General features: G+C 46.1%; 1 protein-coding gene across 4 annotated transcripts in view; it reads right to left on the bottom strand.

Annotated features, from left to right (window-relative positions):
• The window catches only part of R3HDM2 (R3H domain containing 2), a 761,481-nt gene that overhangs the window by 213,144 nt on the left and 522,594 nt on the right, over nt 1-25,743 (bottom strand). The gene's annotated exons all lie outside the window — the stretch shown is intronic.

The raw sequence follows: 25,743 nt of genomic DNA, 5'->3' as shown, positions 1-25,743 counted from the left end.
CTAAAGAAGTCTATGGAAAATGCATGAGGATTTTTTATTTTAGGACACCCCCCTTTTTTTTTTCAGCCCTCCCTTGAAGGATCCCTCGAACTTTCCAGGAAGGAGCGGAGGTGAATGAACTTTATGGGAAAATTTTGTGAAGATTCATCTAACGGGGCCAAAGTTATTAGCAATCAAAAATCGCTCTATGGAAAAGCAAACCAAACTAGAACTACACTGTATGCATCTGTTCTTGGCATGTAGAGCAGTAGAGTCGCATGCTGTGCATAGCCCGCCATCTAGTATTGGTCCGGATGTTTGCACTTCGTTTTTGTTCGAAGAAGTCTTTCAAGTCACGAGGTAGGCGGCGACTCCTTTCGGTGGTAGTGCGCATGGGCATCGGCTCCATCGTTCGATAGTTTTGCCGCAGAGGGTGATGGGAGTTAGTAAGAGAAGAAGAGAGAGATGTCCAGGTAGATTATATCTCAGTAAGACATTACAGCAACAGGTACAGGTACCCGGGGAGGTGGGTGGGTGCATGTGACTACAGCTCTACAAGCCAAGAACAGATGCAAAATGTGGTAAATAGCATTTTCCGTTCGAGGCATGGGAGCTGTAGATCACATGCTGTGCATAGACTATATAGCAGTAACTCCCAAAGCAGTGGCTAACCTGTAGCTGTTGCAGCCGTCTGAAATAGTGTACGTAAAACTGCTTGGCCCCAACTAGCTTGTTGTCTAGCTAACACATCTACGCAGTAGTGTTTTGTGAGTGTGTGTGGTCTGGACCATGTTGCAGCTTTGCAGTTGTGATCTATGGGTAGGTTTCCTAAAAATGCCTTAGAGGCCCCTAGTTTGCTAATGGAGTGCTCTCTAAGGGGAATTGTCAATGTGCGCTTTGCTTTAATGTAACATGTTTAAATGCACTTAACTATCCACCGTGCAATACCGGATTTTGATATAGGATTGCCTTTATGTGGTGGAGAGAAAGCAACAAAGAGTTGCTTGGTCTAACGGAAAGGTTTTGTCCTTTAAGTGTAGTATAGAAATGCTCTTTTCACATCTAGAGTGTTTAGAGCGCGCTCTGCCATGGAACCTGGTTAAGAGAAGAACACAGGCAACTCAACAGATTGGTTTATATGAAAGGCAAACATTACTTTAGATAGGAATTCGGGGTTGTTTTGGTGTATTTGTAAAAATGGTTCTTCTATGGCTAGTACCTGAAGCTCACCCACTCTCCTCAGAGATGTGATAGCTATGAGGAAAGCTACCTTCCAAGTGAGAAATTGTAGTTCAAGTATGTGCAATGGCTCAAAAGGTGTACCCATGAGTCTGGTAAGGACGATGTTGAAGTTCCACATTGCAACAGGTGGAAGTATTGGGGAATAACTCTTAAGTTCTTCCATAAATGTCTTAATAGCAAGCACCACGAAAAGAGACAGATGTCTGTTCAGCAAATATGCTGCTATTGCAGCAAGATGTAAGCGTATGGATGTGTACGCTAAATTGGAATGCTGTAGATGTATCAGACAGCAAATGATGTTTTGGATTGAAGCGTTCAGCGGATTCATTTGATTTTTATTACAGTATATCACAAACCGCTTCCATTTTGCCGCATAGCATGCTCTTGTAGTAGGGCGTCTAGCCTCTTTGATAATATTCATGCTGTCTGGGGGAAGATTGAGGTAGCCAAACTAAGATTTCAGGTGCCAGATCGCAAGGTTGAGATGAGTGGGATCTGGATGCCTTATCCCTCCACGGTTCTGAGTGAGGAGACAGGGAGAAATATGTAGTTTTTGGTGAGGAACTACTGATAACTCCAACAGGGTTGTCAACCAGGGTTGATGGGCCCATGTGGGAAGAACTAGGATTAGTGTCATGGACTGCTGTCTGAGCTTCCGAACCACTAATGGAATGAGTGGGAGAGGCGGAAAAGCGTAAGCAAATATCCCTGACCAGTTCATGCATAGTGCATTGCCTTTGGACAATGGGTGTGGATACCTGGACGCGAAGCTTGGGCATTTTGCGTTTAGATGTGTGATGAACAGATCCATCTCTAGGAAGCCCCACATTTGAAAGAATGGGAGGAGAACTTGAGGGTGGAGTTCCCATTCATGGATCTGTTGTCGTCGGCGACTGAGCAGATCTGCAATCTGGTTGTTTACTCCTGGAAGGTGTTCTGCAAGGAGATATATTTTGTGAGTTATGGCCCATATCCAGATGTTCTGAGCTAATGTATGTGGTAGAAACATAGTCTAGCCGCAGATATCTTAACTTAAAATATCCCCAGGCGTCAGACGGGATCAGGAAAACTTTCCGCAGCTGCACCTCTGCGCGCCGGGGGTAGCGCCGCATGGCTCCGCCCTGACGCCGTCCACAGACGTGACGTCAGCTGAGCCATATATGCCCCTCCCAGCACGCTGACGTCAGTTTTCGGAGAAACTTTTCTGCGCCGCAATGCGGAGCCACCACCAATAAACGTTAGAATATAGGAACAGTGTGTGAAAAGACATGGAATTATGAAAAACAGCACCCTAAAGGAAAGTGCCAGGCACTGTATATTGGAAAGTAGTAAAGGAAAAGAGCAGAGCACCGCTCTGAGAAGCAACCCCGCAAAAGTGAAGGCCAACCACCCTGGAAGGCAAATGAAGATGTAAACAACATCATGGCAGACAACTGAAAGTCTGCAACCTTAATGTATAACCGTGAAGGACAACGAGTCTGGAACATAGGAGCTCGGACAATTGACCACAAGACGTCACCAGAAAGAGAAGTTGTATCCCCAAGAGATTAAAAATATGTGGCAGAGCCACTAGACATCAAAACAAAGGAACACAGGGGTGGTAAGAGACCCCAAGGCGATAAAGGGAGAGCAGGGGGTGGGTAAAAACGCGAATAGAACCCACACTGTACAACCCAGGACGCAGGGTTGGAAAGGATACTGGACATGAGCATACCGTCCAATTACGAAAATGGGCGGAGTAGAGCTATGAAAGCAGAATGAAGCATTTGTTGTGGGAGTGAAGTGAAAGCGTCACCCTGCAGAAGGATCAAGCCACCCGGAGGGAGGTGAGCGTAGAAAGCCCAAATCGAAAAGGTCCTCGCAGAACAGGGAGGACGGGCAGGCGTTAAGGAATCTGCGGCTAGACTATGTCTCTACCAGATACATCGTTACCGAAGGTAAGTAACTCGTTCAACCTGATAGAGACGTCTAGCCTCAGATTCCTTAACTTAGAATAGATACCAAAGCCATACCCATAGAGGAGGCGGGTCTGCGACTGAACCCCACCAAGTTCTAGAGAGAACTTGGCTGTCAATAATGTGACTAAAACAGTGCAGTCAATAAGGTGGCGAAGCACAGTGGGGACAGTGATGTCAGCGTAGCCAACTCCTAGACCACGAAGCTCAGAAGAGAGCAGAGAACAATGAAGGCAAAGGTACCATAAGCCGTCAAGTACAGCACGAAAACCCCTTTTCTATATAACGAGTTGAGAGAGGGAAAGCCCAAAGCCAGAATGCGTGTGCTGGAGCAAGAGTTCATAACTTCGAAAAGGGAAGATGAAGGAAGCCTAGGGCCCGAGGGATCCGAGGTGTTGACAGAAAACAAAAAGCGATTACCGGTCGACCAGGTAAAACAGTGGGAAAAACACTGTTGAACTTGTGCCTGCAAGATACAAGGGGCAACGGAGGCAAAAGGCAGACTCCTACCCAGCAAGTGCTGGTACCGAACAAGAAAACGCATACTAGATATGCTGGAGTTAAAAGGAATCTGAGGACACCATCAGAAGTGGAACTGGACCTAGGGTTTGAGAGATCCACCAGATGTAATGTGTAAGCAAAACACAGAGATGGCAACCGGTATGACAGAAAGAGCATACCGGCCCAGTATGCAGAATAGCAGAAGAAGCACTGTTCAAGCTGCATCAGCTAGACACATGTGACAACATCTGCAGGCGGACAATCCATGGCCAAAAGGCCGATAGTAAAATAGAAGACACGCCAAGACATAGGCGGTCTGTTACAACCGGCGAAAGGGCCAATGGCACACAGCGTAGCATCAAAGTAGGAGGGACACTAAGACATCGAAGCATACCAGAAGGCACCTAAGCACATCGTGTGGACGTTGGAACCACACAAAGAAAGGAAAGGCCTCCTGCAGGGCAGCGTGAGCAGCTCAGATGCACACGACATCAAGAGGGCAATGGCCCAAAAGGGGGACCAGGCAGCCGAGCACCACGTAGAGGTGGTGGTACAAGCAGACCGGGTCAGTGGCCACGGACACCGCATGAAGGAAAGAGCAACATCCTCCTCTTGCCCGAGAAGAACCACGGTCCCCTGAAAGCTAGAGGCACGCCCGTGGTAACAGTAAGGATCAATATAAGTGCCCCGGACCACAAGAAGCAAGTATTCTGAAGAAATACTCCCCATGAAAAATCACAGTATGATTCAAACAGAAGTGTGGAAACACCTGTGCGGGGTAGCAGGGAATGTGGAAAAAAACACCATAGGAGAAGTGGTGAGAAAAGAGGCCACATACAGCAGAGATATAAATGCTTAGCTAGTACCTTTGAGGACGAGCCCAATAAGGGCTGCATGCCCAAGTTTGTACTAATAGTACTAAACATTGCCACACAGTGGCGGAGACGGTGTGAGCCGTAAAAGCAAGGACAGAAGCACTACAAACAAACGGGACCAAAGGCACCCGAAGTGCGACAGGGTGATGCTAATAATAGGATCGCAGAACAAAAGACAGGGAGGGACTCCCCGAAGTATGTCCACGAGGAATACTCCATAGGAGCGTACTAAGGCAAGGCAGTTGCACAGCACCAGCATATACCCCACATAGGGTAAGTGTCAACACCTGATAAGGGATCCTCTTGGGCAAAACACGTAGTCAGAGGACTGAACCGAAGATTAAACCAGCCATACGGCTGAAATCTAACATCAGAGAAGGCTGAACAGCCGTGGACAGCAATCGGGGAACCTACTATACACGTTTGTGATAGAGGTGTAGGAAAATAAGGCACAGAACCGTGCATAAGTTATGGCAACCCGGACAAGAGCCGGGAGAAGGCAGAATCCGTGTGGGGATCAAAAAGGTCCACACCATTAAACGGTAGATCTCTAAGGGCATCCCGAACATTATCTGGGAAACGACTGTCGCGCAGCCATGCATGGCGGTGCAAAGCCACAGATCGAGCAAGAGCTTGTCCTACAGAGTCAGTGGCATCAAGGGAAGAACGGAGCGAAAAGTGCGCCATTCCCCTGCCATCGAGCAGAAGCCGAAGCAACTGACTGCGGCTCCTCTGGAATAGAAGGGAGAAGGATCTCGACCAAGTCCCAAAGGGTCGAAGATGAACGCGCAAACACACTCAGTATTCAATGCGCGGATACCCGCACTGGTAGAGGCAAAAAGTCGGCAAGCACACGCATCCAGCCACCTAGTCTCCCTAGTTGGAGGTAATAATGGCAAGGCGGATGAAGACTGCAAGTTAAAGGCCGCCTGAACAACGAGTCCCTGAGCCGTAGGGTGAATGGACAGGCAGAGTGGATCACCCAGGGCAGGATTGTGCCTACGAGCAATAGCCTGATCAACAGGGTCACCAGAACAGGGCCTTGCCCACGTGCCACGCAAAATGTCAAATAAAGAGCTGCCAAATGGCAGCAAAGGTTCCACCTCAATAGGTTCCATATGGAGCAGATCCATTAAGGGATCAGACAGCAAGGAGACCACGGGAGGTTGAAATCCAAGAATAGCTGCCGCCCTGTGAATGGCATGTGCGTAAGCAGCACCAGCTTCAGTCGCCATCCGGCTAGGCGATAATAAGCCGTCAGTAGGAGACGGTTGAAGACTAAGCCGTCCACTGGACAACAAAAGTGGAGGAGCCGGAGACTGACCCGAAGGCCAGGCAACACAAGGCACTTGCACCATGGGCCCCCGATGCGGGGAATCCAGAGAAGCGTCAACCTCTTGACAAGGAGGCGTTGTTGTCGGCACCGATCGACACCATGTGGAGGATCGCAGCGACGTCCGAGGAGTGGGGAGGAGCAGCAACCTCATGAGGAAGCTTGGACGGTGGCACCGGTGTCTATCGACGCCGGGTTGGAGTCGTCTGGATGTCGACTGGATATAGACGATCTCCAGAGGGGACTCTACCTGAACGCCATCTGAGGTCGATCCCACTGCAAAATGTGCCAGTTCTGTCAAGCCGGGCGTTGAGCCGGCGCCGCCTCAGACATCGACGCAGGAAGCCGCTAAGGGTTACGCGAAGACTGACGGGGTGGGCTGGATGGGCGACTGGGAGGACCCACTGGGCCTTGACCCGTCGGCGTCGTATCGTCTCCGGAACCGGAGTCGATGCACACAGCCGGTGCTGAGAAAGAATCCGCCAGCGAGGACCCAACATGAGTGCCCTCCGAGTGCCCTCCACCTGTTTGGGACCCTAAGGCACTCCAGGGTGAGGTGGGGACCCAACGTATGACTGGAGTGCAATAGAACAAGCCTCCATTCGGGCATGCGTCGCTGCAACCCCCGGAAAGGGAGGGTATGAAGAAAGCGACTGCCGGGCGCCCTTACCTGGCATAGAGCGAGAGGAGTGGGCGCCAGCAGTACGCGAATGGGAGGAGGACCTCCGTGCTTGCCGCTTGTGCTTACCTGTCCTCGAATGACGTTCGCGGGAACGACCTCTGGACTGAGCCCGATCCGGAGGGGGAGAGCGGTGACGCGAAGGTGCTGGACCGGACAGCCGTTTCATACGGCGCTCTGAGGGATTTGGGCTTCATCCTCTGACAGGCGTCGCACTCTTTGGAGTCGTGGTGCACGCCGAGGCCCCACATACAGAGGAGATGCGGGTCAGTGCCAGACATCTGACACGCACAGCCTTCACAAGCCTTAAAACCCGAAGGTATTGCACACTGTTCCGGCAACACCAAAGGGGTCGAAAAAGCCTAAAAACCAAGCCAAGGAACTGCTGGTTTTCTAGGATCTGCATTGGGATGCGGAAAAGGAAAAAACTGACGTCAGCGCACCGGGAGGGGCATATATTGCTGCGCTGACTTCACGTTCGTGGACGTCAGGGCGGAGCCATGCGGCACCGCCCCCGGCGCGCAGAGGTGCTGCTGCGTAAAGTTTTTCGGATCCAGTCTGACGCCTGGGGATATTTTAAGTTAAGGAATCTGCGGCTAGACGTCTCTACCAGATTGTGACAGCTGAAGAGTGTCTCCCCCCGTTTCTCTATGTAGTACATTGCTGTCATGTTGTCTGTGTGAATCAGGACAGCTTTGCCTACTAGATGAAGTTGAAATGCTTTGAGCACTAGAAAAATTGCTAGAAGCTTGAGATGGTTTATGTGGAGTTGCTTTTGTTGCGGAGTCCATATGACCTGAATGGTATGCTTTTGGAGGTGAGTTCCCCAACTAGTGAGCGATGAGTCTGCTGTTAGCACTATCTGTGGAAGCGGACCGATGAAGGGCCGCCCCTTTGAAAGGTTTTGTGTATTCCACCACTGCAGAGAGCGATGGGTGCGGCCGTCCAACACTAGATCTGATAACTGACCCGGAGCACGATTCCACTGACGTGCTAAGCACTCTTGAAGGGAGCGCATTTGGAGTCTTGCGTAAGGAACGAGTAAGATTGCAAGCCGCCATCATTCCTAGCAATTGCATAAACACTCGAGCTGATGAGTGTTGGGGCTGAAACAGAGATTAGTCTGCATGTTGCGGATTCTGACTGGGTTGGGGCACGCTAGAGCTTTGAGAGTGTCTATTGTGGTTCCTAAATACACTTGTATGTTGGACGGTTGGAGATGAGACTTGGTGAGGTTTACATTGAACCCAAGGTGGTGAAGTAGTTGCACTGTTTTTCGAGTGTGGCGTAGGCAGCTTTGCTGCAAACTGGCTTTTATGAGCCAGTTGTCTAGATAAGGGAAGACATGCATGGGCTGTCTTCTTAGGTGAGCTGCGACTACTGCTAGGCATTTTGTGAAAACCCTGGGTGCGGTAGTTACTCCGAAGGGGAGGACCTTGAATTGATAATGTTGGTATTCTACCAGAAACCGGAGGTATTTGCTATGAGCAGGGTGAATTGGAATAAGGAATTAGGCGTCCTTTAGGTCCAGAGTGGACAGAAAGTCACCTTGCTGAAGTAGTGGAAGTGCTTGATGGAGTGTGACCATGTGAAAGTGGTCAGACTGAATGAATCTATTTAGTTCTCGGAGGTCTAATATAGGCGTGAGAGAGCCGTACTTTTTGGGAACTAAGAAGTACAGGGAGTATACTCCGGTCCCTTGGTATTGTAATGGGACTATCTCTATAGCCTATTTTTCCAATAAATAGAGAACCTCTTGCCTTAGAAGGGTCAGATGCTCTTGTGACATTGCATGTGATCTTGGAGGAATATTTGGGGGAGTGTCTGTAAGCTCCAGGCAGTAACCATGTTGGATAATTTGAGGTACCCACTTGTCTGAGGTGATTGAATTCCAGACAGATAGGAATTGGGAGAGACGTCCCCCGACAGGAGTGGAATGATCGGGGGTAACGGAAGGAAGTCACTGTTTGTTGTGAGGGAAGTGCGGGTGGATTTGCCTCTGCCTCTTCCCTTACCGTTGTTTCCTCTAAAACCTCCTCTGAAATTACCTCTTAATAGGGTGATTGGTTATTGCCCTTGTAAGAGGAGGAGGGATTTTTGGTGGATACATTTTTGGAACCACCCATGTAAAAGGAGCAGCGAAAAGAACCCCTACTGGTAGGTAACTGAAAAGCCCCCATGGACTTTGCAACCTCCATGTCTTTCTTCATTTTCTCTAGCGTGGTATCAACCGCTGGGCTAAAGAGATGTACCTTATCAAATGGCTGGTTGAGAATTGAGGTTTACACCTCAGGCTTGAATCCTGAGATTCTCAACGAATCATGCCTCCGTATGAGTACGATAGTATTTACTGCACGGGCTGTGGTGTCAGCTGCATAGATGTATTGGTGATTATTTTACCTTCTTGGATAAGATAATTAGCCCTAGTCTTGTGTTCATCAGGCAGAAATTGCATGAGTTTTTCTAACTCATCGTAATGAGCCCTATCGTAGCCAGCCAGCAAAGCTTGAGCATTGGCAATGCGCCAAGGATTGGCTGCTTGTGAAGCCACTCTTTTGCCAGAGGCATCAATGAGCTTAGACTCCTTATCGGGAGGAGGAGCCTCAACTGTGGTCTGTGAGTTAGCTCTATTACGAGTGTTGGAAACCACAAGAGAGTCTAAATGCTCACGCCCGAGCCGGAAGGCTTGTCTTTGTGTTTCGGAGCCAGGCCCGAGGGCGGGGAGTCGGAAACTATTGGTCAGTGCCGACCTAGGCCTGAAGGAAGAGGGGGGACCGGAGCCTTTTTCTTTGTCTGTTGGGGAGACAAGGGGGTATTTTTACTCCCGGTATGCTGACCCAGAGTAACCTGCACCTCCTCTTCCATGTCAGAGTCGGCTTCGGACACTGAGAAATGTTCTTGTTCTTCGGCTCCTTGAGCGTGTTGCTCTGTGTCAGAATCTTTGCCGAAAATGTCCAGTGCGGAGCCGCTTTGGTGTCGCATATTGTGATGTTGAGCCCGAGGGTCATGAAGCATTTGCTTCGATCTAAACAATTCATTATACATGATTGTTATTGCAATATAAGACTGACCCAAAAGACAATACTAAACACATTTAGTGAGCAATAGTGTACAATCACATAAACAATCAACATAAAATTGACATCATGAACATATACTTAGACAAAAAACACTTTAAAAGAATGATGATCCGAGGTTCGTAGCATATAACACCACAATATGTATTATTCAATATTCCAATGGTGGAATTGCATGGATCAATCAAATAGATAACGTCATCTATGTGTTTATGTATTGTCTTTTGGGTCAGTCTTATATTGCAATAACAATCATGTATATTTAAATATATTGAGAATGAAAATCACTTTGCGTTGGTTAGAGTAATGTTTGTTATGTGTGTGTGTTTTCTTGTGATTAGGTACACTTTTCTGTAATAATCTTTTGTACACTCAGTGTCCCTTAAATCAAGTTCACTCCCAACAGAACCAATTTTTCCTTTTCATATACGTACCCAGGTTCTGAGGGTTACTGGGTTACCCCATTAAATCTAATGGTCGATCTAAACAATTGGCACATGTCGCAGTCTTTCTCATCATGTTCTGGGGACAGGCAAAGGTTGCACACTTTGTGCAACTCGGTGTCTGGAAACTTAGCACGACACCTGGGGCACAACTTGAAAGGAGTCCGTTCCGACGACTGCTGGCGCTGTTGGCGTGGGTAGGCCTGACGACCCGCCACGAGTTTTCCGATCTTAGTTGTTTCCGATCTTAGTTGTTTTGAGTTGAAGCGATACGCAAAGAATGGGAAGACTTGATCGATAATACCGTCAAGGGTAGTGGATTGCGCATTGAAGGGGTCTGAGAAACGGTGCCGAACCCGAGCGCAGCAATACACATCCGAACCAGATGGCGGAAAAAAACAATCTAACGATGGAGTCGATGCCCATGAGCACTATCCCCGAAAGGAGTAGTCCCCTACCGCGTGACTGGAAAGACTTCTCCAAAGAAAAACAAAGTGCAAACATCCGGACCCAACACTAGATGGCGGGCTATGCACAGCATGTGATCTACAGCTCACATGCCTCGAAAAAAACAAAAATAAATTATTAATAATTATATATACATATATATATATATATATATATATATATATATATATATAATCACCGTCCCGTCTGTTCTCGGATTTACAGCGTGTTGAAGATTTCAGTGCAGTTTATTGCTCAAGTTGTCAGCAATTTTGGCTTAGTAGCAGCATTACGCGTTTCGACAGTAAACAACTGTCTTGACCACATGACATGCTTGCGGCCAATCAGAGCTTTTATATCGGTGATAAAACAGTGAAAACAGACTAAAAATGCCGCCAATTTCTAAAATCTCAATTGTAAACATAGTACACAATATTGTTTGGCATATTGTTAGAAATTTTACAAATAAGTATTTCTATACGGGGAAATGTGCAAAGTTCGCAGTTTACAATAAAATAATAAGTATGTAAACATAGTGCGAGTGCTAAAAAAATATATGTAAATATATAAGATTAAATTCGAACACCGACAAAAATGATTAAAATACATATTGATAAAATATCCATATTAAAATCATATGAAAATCAATCAATGTAGAGAAGCTAAGTGCATGTGTGTGTTGTCTTAGAAACTCTTATAATGGCAAAAGTGAACGTGAAGTAAAAAATGAATGAAACTGAACGTTATACGTGTTGAATCAACTTCCTGTGAGGTTACAAGTTATACTTCAAGTCACAAAGGATACCTCGTATAAAGTGCTAGTGCTGGAGAGGTATGTATAGAGTTAGTGATATAGTATGCCAATATAAAATGAGTTTTCAAGTAATCAATATGCACCAATACGAACGGATGCCGTGTATGTATGTATTAAACCAGTCCCTTATGTCTATATCGGCGATCATGTCATCAATAGATTGTTTAAAATCTCGAGTAAAACCGGAGCCCCAGTAAAACTTTTGATAAAAACATATCTAAAAATTCAATGAAAGCCCGATAAAATAGCATAGTAAAATGGTATAAAACATAGATGGCAGATATACATAAGAAAAGTAAAACATGTTGCGTGTCCCAGATAAGTGAAATACAGATTAATATATTACAGGAAATGGTGCAATTCTTCACTGTTGTTCAGACCATTTGGCATTTTAGAGTCTAGAGTCAAGATGTAATATGACTCTAGTTGCCGCAATTTTTTCTCCCTATTGCCCCCTCTGATGGAATTGGGTACCATGTCTATGACAAAATGGCTAAGGTCATTAACCCCTTCGATGCTGCGCAGATTCCGCCGCTGTGCTGACGGAATCTTGCGCGGGTGTGGTCATGACGGAATGGTTCCGTCATGAGCACAGCTCAACCGTGGGTCATGACGGAACCATTCCGTCATGAGCACCGAAGGGGTTAAGATTGTTGTTATGCACATGTTTGAAATGACGTGCTACCGGGTAACTGGGGTCCGAATTGACTATTGCTCTCAAATGCTGTAGGATCCGATTAAAGACTTGGAGTTTGGTACTTCCTACATATCTGAGTTTGCAAGTACATTGTGAGACATAAACTGCAAACTCAGTACGGCATGTGAGCATTTTAGAGATTCTAATAGGGTTAGATACCACCATTTCTATGACTTCCTGAGTATTGATGCCAAATTTACAGGCTCTACATGAGCTGCATTTGAAAAAGCCCTTTTTAGTAGTAGTTGACCAATTACTGGTGATTTTGGTAATTTCTGGACTCGATCGGACTAATGCATCTCTCATGGATGGTGCTCGTCTGAAAGTAATGTTTGGTAAATCGGGCACTAATTGGGACATAGTGAGATCTGTTTTAACAATTGGCCAATTTTTGTAAATAATCATTTTAATTTGTTTGTTTTGTTGGCTGTAAGGCGTAATAAGTCTAATGGTGTTTTCAGATTCCGTTTTATGAATGGTGGGACATACTACTATGTTAGGTTCTTCATTAGCACTACACGCGTTGGCTTTGTCCACAGCTATAAGGAGTTCCTTTTTGTTATACCCTCGATGGATGAATCTATCAAATGCCCCTCTTTGGCATGTCTTGAGGTCCTCATCTGTATTACATATGCGTTTGATCCTCAAGAATTCTCCATAAGGGATGCTTTTAATCAAATGATAGGGGTGAAAGCTCGTGGCATGCAGTATGGCATTGCCCGCTGTGCTTTTTCTATGTAGTTTAGTATGAATACAGTTGTCCTTGATGTAAATTTCCGTATCTAAAAACTGTGTGGACTTATCATTTATATCTGCCGTGAAATTCAGGTTTAGATCATTGACGTTTATAGTTTCAACAAATTTGAGAGCTGATTCCTTGTTGCCCCTCCAGATGACAAACACATCATCTATAAAGCGCCACCATCTAATGACATGAGTATCAAACAGCTTTTTATGGGTGGTTCTGAGGACACGTTCCTCCCACCAGCCTACGTGGAGACACGCGTAGCTGGGGGAAAACATGCCCCCATCGCCACCCCGCGTAGCTGCTGGAACACTTCCTTGTTGAAAATAAAGAAGTTATTTGTTAGACATATGTTAATCATGTCAAGTAGCATTACATTGTGATGGTAAAACATACTGGGGCGCTTAGACAAATAGTATTCATTGGCAGCTCTGCCATCAAAGTGTCCAATGCTTGTATATAAAGAACTAATGTCCATAACCAAAAAGATATATTCTTGATGCCATTCAATAGTCTTAAGTTTGGATAAGAAATGGTTGGTGTCTCGAATATATGAATCCAATTTTTCCACATGTTCGTGTAGAAAGAAATCCACATATTTGGACATGTTTTCTAGGAGTCCCCTTTGAGCTGATATTATAGGTCTCCCTGGGACTGGATTAGTCATTTTATGTACTTGAGGGATGAAATAAATTACCGGGGTAATAGGATGATCGTTCTTTAGAAATTCAAATTCATGTTTGGTCAACAGTCCCATTCTTTTCCAATTGGAAAGGTCTTTGAATACTCTTTCTTTGGTTTTCTTCAAGTCATTGAAAGTTGCTTTGACATAGCATTCGCTGTCTCCCAGTCTGTGTGCTTCCGCCATATACATCTGTCGTGGCCATAAGACAATGTTACCACCTTTGTCAGAGTTATTGATAATCAGGTCTTCATGTGATTGAAGTTTTCATATCAATTTAGAGTATTGTACTTCCTTATATTTTCTTTGTCTGTTTGTGCGTAAAGTTTTTAAATTCAATTTTTTCAGGTCTTCTGTAACGCAATCATGGAAAATATCAATTGCATCCCGGGGCATCATCGGGATGAATGATGACGGTGGTCGAAATGGTGTTGGAATAATTGCATTGTCTTGTATGCCCATTGCTAACAAATCTTCTTGTGTTGTTTGGGTGGCGTTAGGTTCTCCTTGTGCTAGGGCGTGCATGGAGCGGAGTAGTGGGATATCGCATACTTGAATCAGTTCATCAATGGTGTTAGTAGTTCCAATGGTGGTGGTCTTTTCTAACACTTTGTTTTGTTTGAAATGTTTTTTCAATTTTAGTTTTCTTATAAATTTAAAGACGTCGACTCTTGTTTGTGGGTATTTGAAACGTTCGCCTGGACAGAAAGATAGACCCAGTGAAAGTAGTTGTAGTTCTGCTACCGTTAGTTCGATGTTGGATAAATTTATAACGGTATTGTCTGGGGCTGATTGCTTTGATTCTGTCGTTACCATTTTCTCCCCCTGTTGCTCCCTCTGCCTCTTCCTCTGCCTCTGGGCTTTTCTCCTTTGTTTTCTCCTGATGTTGTTTTCCCGGCATTTGTCCTCTCGGGATCGTGTGAACGTAATGTGTGGCGACGATCGTCTATGAGAAACCCCAATTCCTCCGAGGGAGTGTAGTCTGTTGGGAGTCTTGTTAAATGGTTGTTTGAGGCACTATCATCTGAATCACAATTGCTGCTCATAGGGCTGGTGTCAGTACTTGGTGTATTATTTCTTTCTTGGACTTCATTATTGACCATAGTATTTTTGGCAGTCAAAGCTTGTCTTTTGGCGTTGTCGAATTTTCTTGAGAATATGAATACCCTTCCGGTTTCATAATCGGTTTTATCCCTTGAAAACTTCCATATTTTCCTTGCTTTAATTGTTTCTTCGTGTTTTGTTAGTCCTGTTTTTATGTCTTCACGATATTTTTTAATGAAGTCTGTTGGAAAACCACTCCCACACTAGAAAGGGTGGTGGTGGACTCCCCGAACACACTGTGGTAGCTTGGCTCGAGTGGTCAGGAAACAGGCGCAGTGCTAAGCATACAATATACCCATACAATAACCATGCGTGCATCCGTTCCAAAAACGACTCTACACCGTAAAAATTATGAAAATATTCTTTCTTTATCTTTTTCTCTTAGTTGCTGATTGGAAAAATAAATAGGTCAATCACAATATACAAGTTTCAATTAGTGCAGGTCAAATAAATATTGGCTGTTTGATGAAATAAATAGGGGTGATCATAAATAACAGGGCATAAATACAAGTGCAATATATACAGACAATTAAATACTTTGAGGCAATAAATACTGTACCAATAAATATTGTACACCAACAAGTCCTGTGGACCTATAAATATAGTGCAGCAATAAATAGGTAAAAACTCAATAAATACAGTATCCCCAATAAATAATTAAAAGTATACAGCAACACTCATGTAATCAGATGACACTTCAATTCTTAAGGGCAGATTTGGCCCAGGCACAGCTTGTAGGGTTGTGGAAGGCTTGAGGGGGGGGCTACTCCCTGGCTGGGACAAGGCTGAGGCCTAAACTGAGGTAGATCAAAGGGGGGAATACCAGTGCCCTGGCTTTCTCTCTCCACACAACCTCTCTAGGTTAGTCCCAGTTCACCCCAGGCACAGTCAGGTTGGTTTCAGCACCTCCCTAGCCCCTTAGAGCAGTCTCTCAGGTCTCCACAGGGCCTTAGGCGCCCTCTACTCCACTTACTGCCCTTTTTCTGATGTTCCGACGCCGCTGGAGTCGTGTCGACGCCGTGAGGCGGTTCCGGTTCGGTCTCGGCGGCCTCGGCACAATGTCAGTTCTTTGTCGACGCCGGCAGGCGGTTCCGGTCCGATGTCGGTGGCCTCGGTTCGATCTCGACCTCCGATTCGACGGCGTCGGGCAGTCTCCTCACGATGTCGACTTCGGGCGGCTCCGGTCCGATGGCGCTCTCGGCTCCGATGACGTCGGCCGGCCTGGCCTCGATGTCGACTTCCGGCGACTCCGGGGTGCGATCCTCACCCCCGACCTCCGGTGCTCCTCCACACAGGTTCCGGGCGACTCCGGAGTGCGATCCTCACTCCCGACCTCCGGTGCTCCTCTACCTCGGTCTCCGACGACTCCGGAGGGCGGACTTCACTCCTCCGATGACGCCGCTCGCTCGACCTCGGTTCACTTCCTCCTCGACCTCTGGTATTCCTCACGACCTCCGTCGGCGCCCTCTCACGACCTCAGGCGGCTCCGGGTACGACGTCTGCTACTTCAGTCAGCGCCGCTTCTCCACCTCGGGCTCCAGGTCTTCAGGCTACTCGACGCCCGATTCCAGGGAAACCAGTTCTCAGGTCAGAATCTTGCTGTTTTCTTGGTTCTAAGGCCTGTTCCTGCTGTCCAGGTCCTTAGGATAAGTTTCTTCTGTCTTCCTCCCACACAGGGCTATAGGCTGGGATCCATCAGTAGGGACAAGTATCAAGGGTGGGTTTATGGACCCCACTCCAGGCACAAGTTTCCACCCCTGCTGCTTCACTCCTTCCTCCTTCACTGTTGTGCTCCTCTCTCTTCACCAGTCAGGTGCCAACTGCCAGCTCCAACTGCCAACTGCCTCTCTTATCCTCCCAACATTCTAAACCGCCTCCAACGGTCACAGGGTTCTGGAAGCTCCTGGAATGTTCTGGAAGGTGCTGGTAGGTTCCAGTGGATGCTGGTGATGTCACAGGTGGCCACCATTTTGTGCTCCAGGCCCTCAGACAGAAGTTTCAGGGGTAGCTAAAATGGCTCCCTGAATCTGTAGCAACACGAAAAAGTCTGGTGGTTCCCAAAAAGGAAAAATTCAAACAGGGTTTGAGGCAAAAGTGGGACAAAATAAATAATGATGAGGAGGGACCACCCAAAGGGCTGACAGGTCTAACAAAGTCCTTCTGTTCATGTGCATCCAATATTGTATTTAAAGATTCAATTTTCTTTAGAATTTCAATTCTATCAATTTCAGCATATTTTATCAAGATGGATACCATATTCATGGATGCTTCCAGATTGTTGTTCGCCCATTCTTTCAACATTGAGGGATTGGGGTTTTCAAATGAAGGTGCAGTCAGTATTCTATATATAATCACGAGATGCATGCTAATTGGCTGTCAACTGGCTGTAAACACTCCAAACCAGGAAGTGTTGGCAGCCATTTTGTGCCTCGGTAGAAGCGAGGCTCAAGAAATCAGTGGATGAAGTGTGCAAAACGTATAAAGGGGGCAGGGTAGAAATACCCTGACCCCTCTAGACCTGTTTAGGGGGTCCCACAAGTATACAGTTATCCATACAGTCACTCATATAATCTGAGTGTTATGTATACTCATTTATATACAACTGTCACATACACTGCCTTTTATTTTTCTAGTTTGTTGGACATGTACCATTGAGAGATACATTTGCTCATCACCACACCCATAAAGATATTCACTCACCCAAACAACAGTTATAACATGCAGTCTTAACCTCATATACCTACTGAATCAACTATTCACACATCTTTGGGCAGTCACACCACCCCACTGAACCACACACACATTCACTCTCCCATACAAATACTCAGTTAACTAATCAATAACTAATATAGACTTTCACGTAGCTAGTAACCAACTGGTGCGGCAGTTTACACAACAAATGACAAAGTGATACAGATATTCACACAGTTTATTCACTATCCAATAAATTTAGTGAGGCACTATAAATTAGTCAAGTAAACAGTCAATCACACTGCTACTAAATCCTCCATCCAGATATTTATATATCCACTCATTCTTCAATACAGATTGCAATATATATAATACATATTTAAATAACGAACCAAACCACATTCACTGGATGATGTCATCAGTGATGTCATCAGTGATGTCATTTGAGATGTCATTTGAGATGTCATCAGTGATGTCACTGACCATGTCATGAATGATGTAATATGTGACATCAGCAGCAGTGGATTGCAGGCGCGCGAACTATAACAGAGAAATTTCAATGGTTTTGAACGATTGAAATGTCCAGCTAACTATACCACCCCTGAAACCTATGGTTTTTTCAGTGAATTTATAAGGTTTTTTAAATGCTAATTCCTAACTATAACATACCTGAAACCTATGGTTTTTTCAGTGAATATATATACACACACACACACGTATATACACACACATATATATATATATATATATTGTTGTGTCACATGCGAGGGGGACAATCAATTGTATGTTTATGAACTCTGCGATGGCATATAACTTGAAGACAATTTTAGATAGGTATTATTACAACATGTATTTCATATGTTACATTTTACATTATGTTCTTCTTTGTCTTATACTTGCATTGGAATGAAACTTTACGCTATATTTTCCATTTATTCGTATCGTTCCAACATATCAGCCATCAATTTTGCCATTGAAGCTCAATATATGTATTATGTCCCTTCTTGAAGTTCATGATCCTCAACTCTATCAGTAACCATTGTGTGTGCACGAATTTCACGTGAACAAGGCTTTGCAGTAAGTCGAAACGCGTAGTAGGAATAAACACCTTTACGGAATTGGATTGTTGTAAAGTCCTTTGATTACTGAGAGCGCATTCATTGTGACTTTTGGAGATATATATATATATATAGTGGAGACATGAAAGCTAGTCTTTTTCTTGCTGAATATGCTCTGGGTTTTTGATCTACAATCTTGCCTGCATGGGAGTATTCTACATGGATGGTTTTCACTATCCATCTCACATTTTGTCCTTTTGAGATTGGGAGGCACCTGCTCTATCTCACTAAGAACTGTTTTCTTAATGGTTTAGTCCACTGTATGCAGTACATAATGACCATCTTACATCAAGTGTGCTTAGGACTCTTTCCGCCTGTGTTGTGGTAGTTGAAAAAAAGGCAGGCATGGCTGGATAAATTGATTCAGATGAATATGAGACACTACTTTTAGGATATTCCTGATAACTACACTAAAGGTGAAAATTTCAATTGCAGAGCAAAGTATTTTAGTTACCCTTTCTGAACTGGCTCCGACGATTGCCTCATGAGATATGCTAGTACCAAATTAAGGAGAAGCTGACCGTAGCAGGCAAATTATTTTGTCCCCTCCACAAATCTTTTCATTGATGTAGCCAAGAGGTTCTCCCCTGAGGTTCCTCTTGTATATGCAACTATGACTGATATATATATGGAATATGCTACTAACCAGTATGCATCTGTTCTTGGCATGTAGAGCTGCAGATCTATACACTGTGCATAGACCGCCATCTGGTGTTGGGCCCGGATGTTTGCAGTTTGTTTTTCCTCTTGGAAAGTCTTTGGAAGTCACGAGTTCGGTGACTCCTCCCTTGGTTCGTATTGCGCATGGGCTTCGGCTCCATCCTCAGATAGGTTTTCGCCAGCAGGGAAAGATGGAGCGTAGTAGTAACAGTAAAGAAACCCATGTGTGTTGTGTCTAAATAAGAGAAGACTGGAACGGATACAGGTAGCCGGGGAGGCGGGTGGGCGTGTATAGATCTGCAGCTCTACATGCCAAGAACAGATGCATACTGGTAAGTAGCATATTCCGTTCGAGGCGTATTAGCTGCCGATTATACACTGTGCATAGATTATATAGCAGTACTCAACCCTAGCGGCTACCACCGGCATCCGTTGCAGTTGTTTGGAACAGTGTTTTTAATACAGCCTGGCTAGCTTGTTGCTTGGTTTGCACATCTACACAGTAATGTTTTGTGAAAGTGTGCGGTGTTGACCATGTGGCTGCTTTGCAGATGTCATCTAGTGGTATGTTTCCTAGAAAAGCCATAGAAGCCCCTATCTTCCTTGTAGAGTGGGCTTTAGGGGGAACCGATAGCGTTCGTTTTGCTTTGTGGTAGCAAATCTGTATGCATTTTACAATCCACCTAGCTATCCCTGATTTAGAAATAGGGTTGCCTTTATGTGGTGGAGAGAAGGAGACAAATAGCTGTTTGGTTTTCCTGAAAGGTTGTGTCCGTGGATGTAGTAAAGTAAAGCCCTTTTAACATCCAGTGTGTGTAAAGCTCTTTCCGCAACGGTTTGAGGTTGTGAGAAAAAGACTGGTAATTCTACCGACTGGTTTAGATGGAATGGAGAAATGACTTTGGGTAGAAATGTTGGGTTGGTGCGGAGTACAACCTTGTTCTGATGCATTTGGAGAAAAGGTTCCTGTATAGTGAGTGCTTGTATTTCACTAACCCTCCTGAGGGAAGTGATGGCTACTAGAAAAGCTGTTTTCCATGTGAGAAATTGGAGCTCATATTTATGTAATGGATCGAAAGGGGGTCCCATTAACCGTGTGAGAACTATATTCAAGTTCCAGACACGTGAGGGTGGTACTCTGGATGGAATTACTCTTTTGAGGCCTTCCATAAAGGCCTTGATGGCAGGCACTCTGAAAAGTGATCGGTGCTGCCTGTTCTGTAAGTAAGCAGCAATTGCAGCGAGGTGTAACCTAATGGAAGTATATGCTAGGTTACACCTTTGTAGATGGAGTAAGTAACATATGATGTGCTGTATGGACACATTTAAAGGATTGATTGTGTTGTTGTGGCAGTAAACAACAAATCTTTTCCACTTTGCAGCATAGCATGCCCTAGTAGTAGGGCGTCTAGCTTCCCTGATAATATTCATGCAATCAGGGGGAAGGTTAAGGTATCCGAATTCTAGGACCTCAGGAGCCAGATCGCAAGGTTGAGCTGAGCTGCGTCCGGGTGCCTGATCTCTCCATGGTTCTGGGGTAGGAGGCATGGTGAGAGGTGTAGCTTTTGGTGTGGTACTACTGAGAGTTCCAGCAGTGTGGTGTACCATGTTGTCTGGCCCATGTTGGAGCTACTAGGATCAGTGTTAGGGAATGCTGTTGTAGCTTTCGCACCACTAATGGAATTAGTGGGAGAGGTGGAAAAGCGTATGCAAATTTGTTTGACCAGTTCATCCATATCGCATTGCCTTTGGATAATGGGTGTGGCTATCTGGCGGCGAAGCTTGGGCATTTTTTGTTTTCGTGGGTGGCGAATAAGTCTATGTGTGGATGCCCCCACTTCTGAAAGAACGGGTGAAGAACTTGTGGGTGAAGTTCCCACTCGTGGATCTGCTGCGTCTGTCTGCTGAGCAGATCTGCCACGGTGTTTTGGACTCCTGGGACGTGTTGGGCCAGGAGAAAGATCTTTTGTGGAATTGCCCATCTCCATATGCTCTGTGCTAATTGAGAGAGCTGTGGAGAGTGTGTGCCCCCCTGTTTTTGAATGTAGTACATGGCAGTCATGTTGTCTGTGCGAATGAGGACTTCCTTGCCTGATATCTGCGTCTGGAAGGATTTTAGGGCGAGGAAGATTGCCAGTAACTCCAGATGGTTGATGTGGAGTAACTGCTGTTGTGGCGTCCATGTGCCCTGTGCTGTGAGATGTAACAGATGAGCTCCCCAGCCGGAGAGCGATGCGTCTGTTAGGATTATTTGTGGGACCGAGTCCAGGAACGGTCGACCTCTGGAAAGGTTTGTAGTGTTCCACCACTGCAGAGAGTGATGGGTGCGACCGTCTACCAACACCAGATCTGTCAGTTGTCCCTGGGCCTGGTTCCACTGGCGCGCTAAGCACTCTTGGAGTGGACGCATCTGGAGTCTTGCATGGGGCACTATGAAGATGCAAGAGGCCATCATCCCTATTAGTTGCATAAACACTCTTGCTGGGAGAGAGTGTTGACATATGAATTTTTGACGCAGAGCATGTATTTTTGCAATCCTGGTAGGATTGGGATAGGCTATGGCTTTTGAGGTGTCTATGGTGGCACCGAGGTATTGTTTTGTGTGTGATGGTACCAGGTGGGATTTTTGATGGTTCACCGTGAAACCTAGCTGGTGGAGTAGTTGGACTGTAGCGGCGGTATGTTGCACACATTGTTCGTGGGACGTAGCTTTTATTAGCCAGTCGTCCAGATACGGGAAGACGTGAATGTGCTGTCTTCTGAGGTGTGCAGCCACTACTGCTAGGCACTTGGTGAATACCCTTGGTGCTGTTACCCCGAACGGGAGCACCTTGAATTGGTAGTGTTGCCCGTCTACCACAAATCTGAGGTACTTTCTATGAGACTGGTGTACTGGGATGTGAAAGTATGCGTCTTTCAAGTCCAGAGTGGTGAGAAAATCGTTCTGGGAGAAGAGTGGAAGAACCTGTTGAAGGGTTACCATGTGAAAATGGTCTGAGTGTATGTAAGTGTTTAGAGGCCTGAGATGTAGGATAGGGCGTAGAGTCTCGTCTGCCTTTGGAATCCGAAAGTACAGGGAGTAGACCCCAAAATGTTGTTGATTAATGGGGACCTGCTCTATGGCTCCTTTTTGCAGGAGGGAGATCACCTCCTGCTTTAGTAGCGCAGTATGTTCTTGAGACATAGGGCGGTGCCTGGGTGGAATGTTTGGGGGGGTAGATGTTAGTTCTAGGCAATACCCTGACTGAATAATTTGGGTCACCCATCTGTCTGAGGTGATTGTCTCCCAGACGTGAAGGAAATGTTGTATTCTGCCCCGACCGGAGTGGAATGGTCTGGAGGGAGCGGGGGAAAGTCATTGGGTAGTGGGTGTGGCACAGCGGGCGGTATTTGTTTTGCCTCTGCCCTTATTATTATTGCCTCTGTATCCGCCTCTTTGATAACCCTTTGTGAAGGTAGATTGAGGAGGGGATTTGTAGGACGTGGATGCACTATCCGACGAGTAGCCTCTGCCCGTGCCTCGAAAGGAAGAGCGGCGAAAGGAGCGCCTAGGAGTGTGTGACTGTAGGGCTCCCATGGATTTCGCCGTGTCAGTATCTTTTTTCATCTTTGAGGGCTTCATCAACTTTTGGGCCAAATAGATGATCTTGGTCAAATGGGTGGTTCAATATAGAGGCTTGTACCTCAGGTTTAAAACCTGAAACTATGAGCCAGGCATGGCGACGGAGAAGGACACTGGTGTTTATGGCCCTGGAGGCTGTATCTGCTGCATCTAGGGCACAGCGAATAGAGGTGTTCGTTATTATTTTTCCCTCTTGGATCAATTCATTGGCCCTGTTCTTGTATCTTTCAGGGAGATGGTGCATGATGGCCTCTAACTCATCATAATGCGCCCTGTCGTATCTGGCCAATAGCGCTTGCGTGTTGGCGATACGCCATATGTTGGCGGCTTGTGACGCAGTGCGCTTCCCTGACGCGTCTAGGAGCTTGGACTCTGTCAGGTGGTGGTGCTTCGCCTGAGAAATTGAGCGATATCCAGTAGGGGTGGGGTCTTGTGGCACATGTTCTGGATCATAATATGGGTTTCCTAAATCGTCTGGGACAGGAGACAAGGTTGGGGAACGAGGAGGCGGGGGTGGTGAGGGCGGAGGTGGGGAGGGTTGAGGAAGTGGAGGAGGAGGGGAAGGCACTCTGAAAGGGGAGGTAGCAGTGTCTTTCCTCTTTGGAGGTGGAGGTGGAGGTGGAGCTGGTTTGTCCAAGTGTCTCTTTTTTGTAGACAATGTCAAATGTCCAGTTTTTGGATCCTTGGTGAGTGTCTTTTGGAGAGGATCCGGTGTGAAAAGGTCTTGCGACACTGGTTGTTCGGTCTGCGCCGAAGTTTTCGGGGCCGATGGCTTTTTAGGCTTGTCTAAGCTGTGCTTCTTTGGGACCTCCGATTTTTTGGTCGGTGCCGAAGGCGGCTTCGGCATGGGAGTGTCGGTGCAGAGGGCCTTGTGATGTTTGGTCGGCACCGGAAGGGCAGGTTTCGACACCGAAGGCTTTGGTACTGGGTTCGGTGTGGAGATGGAGGCCGATCTTTTCTTCGGAGCCGAAGAGTGTTTTTCGGTACCGGTGGTAGGCTGGCTCGAGCCCGAGCTGCCGGAAGGCATAATAGGCTTCTTCACCGGGCCCGAAGGCGGGGTGTGAGAAGCAGTATCCTTGGTCTTGCCTAGGCCCGAAGGCGAAGGTGTGACCGAAGCCTTTTTGGGTATCGGCGCGAGTGTGGGAGGGGGTATTGTACTCACGACCCTCTGCGCGGGGGTGATGTCCTCCACATCGGAGTCGTCGGCCTCGGAAGCACTGACGAGGTCGTCGTCCTCTTGTTCGATGTTCTGCTGTCCCGGAGCTTCGACGACGTTCCCGAAGATGTCGACTGGAGTGGAGGTCGAGGAGTGCGCCATGTTGCGTCTAGCTCGTCGATCTCGAATAGTCTTTTTAGAGCAAAAAGACTTGCAGGCGGGACAGTCTCGAGCCTCATGTTCAGGGGAGAGGCAGAGGTTGCACACCTCGTGGAGATCGGTGTGGGGAAACTTGGACCCACATCGAGGGCACTTCTTGAAAGGAGTTCTTTCCATCAGCCGAGACCGGAGCAGGCCCGAAGGCCGCCGTCGACGACAGGAATCGAAGTGCCGAAGAGAAGGTGATTAAGATGATGCATTATCTGAAGGAGCTCGATGAGCGAGGATTTTTGCGTCGATCGGTGAACTAGGAAAGTTCAGAACCGGAGCGCGAATTATTACATCTGAGCCAGATGGCGGAAAAAAACAATCTGAGGATGGAGCCGAAGCCCGTGCGCAATACGAACCAAGGGAGGAGTCACCGAACTCATGACTTCCAAAGACTTTCCAAGAGGAAAAACAAACTGCAAACATCCGGGCCCAACACCAGATGGCGATCTATGCACAGTGTATAATCTGCAGCTCATACGCCTCGAACATATATATATATATATATATATATACATATGCATCTAGAAGCATTAAGAGATTTTAGCGTCGAAGTACATCAAGTACTTGATGACTGTATTTTAACTATTAAGTTTACCTAGTAGGGTTTCCTTTGTACACCAGTGCACAAATGTTGATATAGCTTTAAAACACATGTGATATTGTCTTTTGTCTTTTACCAGTAGGGGTCTTTATTTTTACAAGCAATTTCGACTGAGGTGGTTTCAACAAAGATGGCTCTTTGCCAGTCTTCAAGTCACTTCACTTTGGCTCAGATGGGCTGCGAGTCTGTGACATTGCAGGTGTTCACTTTCTTTGCATTATCAAACATTTCCTAGAATCTTTTCCAAGAGTCTTCCTATACTAAAACCATGAAGAGTAATCCTCTACTTTGGAACCTTACTGCTCCCTCTGGCTCTCTTGAGTCTCCTCAATCATTTCCTTATCATTCATAAGGTTAAGACCCTTCACAGTTAATTGTTTGCTTAGAACACAGCTTAAGGTAACAAGGGCGGTTTTCTTTTTAGTTTAAAACTCCTGAGTTAGAAAGTTTTGCACGTCTTACATCCTTTTAGACCTATGGTCCTTAGAAAGGCTTAAGTTGCAAACTTATGTCATCTTTTCTATTCTAGTTTATGATAGCAGTTGGGTGGAAAACTAAAGGGAGTATTTTCAATCACTCTGACCTTAAAACACTGAAGACACAGAGGTTTACTGCAAATGTATTCTCCAAACCCCACTGGTCGAAGTAAAATTTTAAAAGCCTGTCTCCTTTGTTTTTTTCTCATGCTGGTCTTTTATAGGGGTGGGCGGAACACGCAGAGTTACATAAAAACTCAGCGAGATTTCGCGGAGTTTCGTCAACGGGCAGAAATATGCATATCAACCTGCAATTTAACGCAGTAGCGCAAGTAGCGTTGAAAAATCACTGCAAACTGCACCATGGTGTGCACAAGCACGCGTAGCCATTCATGTTGACTTTGCTGCCGCTGGAGTAGAACATCTGCTCGAGCAGCAGCAACACTACCATTGTTCGAAAATGGAGCTAGAAGACGACAAATCTTCACATTTCTGGAGCCTTGCAGGAAAACATTCTTCTATGTGGCAATTGGCAAAATTTGTCCGGAACTGGGTGGAATTCTGCGTTACAAGAGTACCGCCTCGTCGCTAAATTCTGCCAATTTTCATGGGCAAAATTAAGCATTCCGCCCACCC

Source organism: Triturus cristatus, chromosome 4_1 (assembly GCF_964204655.1).
Source record: "Triturus cristatus chromosome 4_1, aTriCri1.1, whole genome shotgun sequence".
Lineage (NCBI taxonomy): Eukaryota > Metazoa > Chordata > Amphibia > Caudata > Salamandridae > Triturus > Triturus cristatus.
Note: the sequence above shows the minus strand (reverse complement) of the source record. Positions and strands in the feature narration are given on the sequence as shown.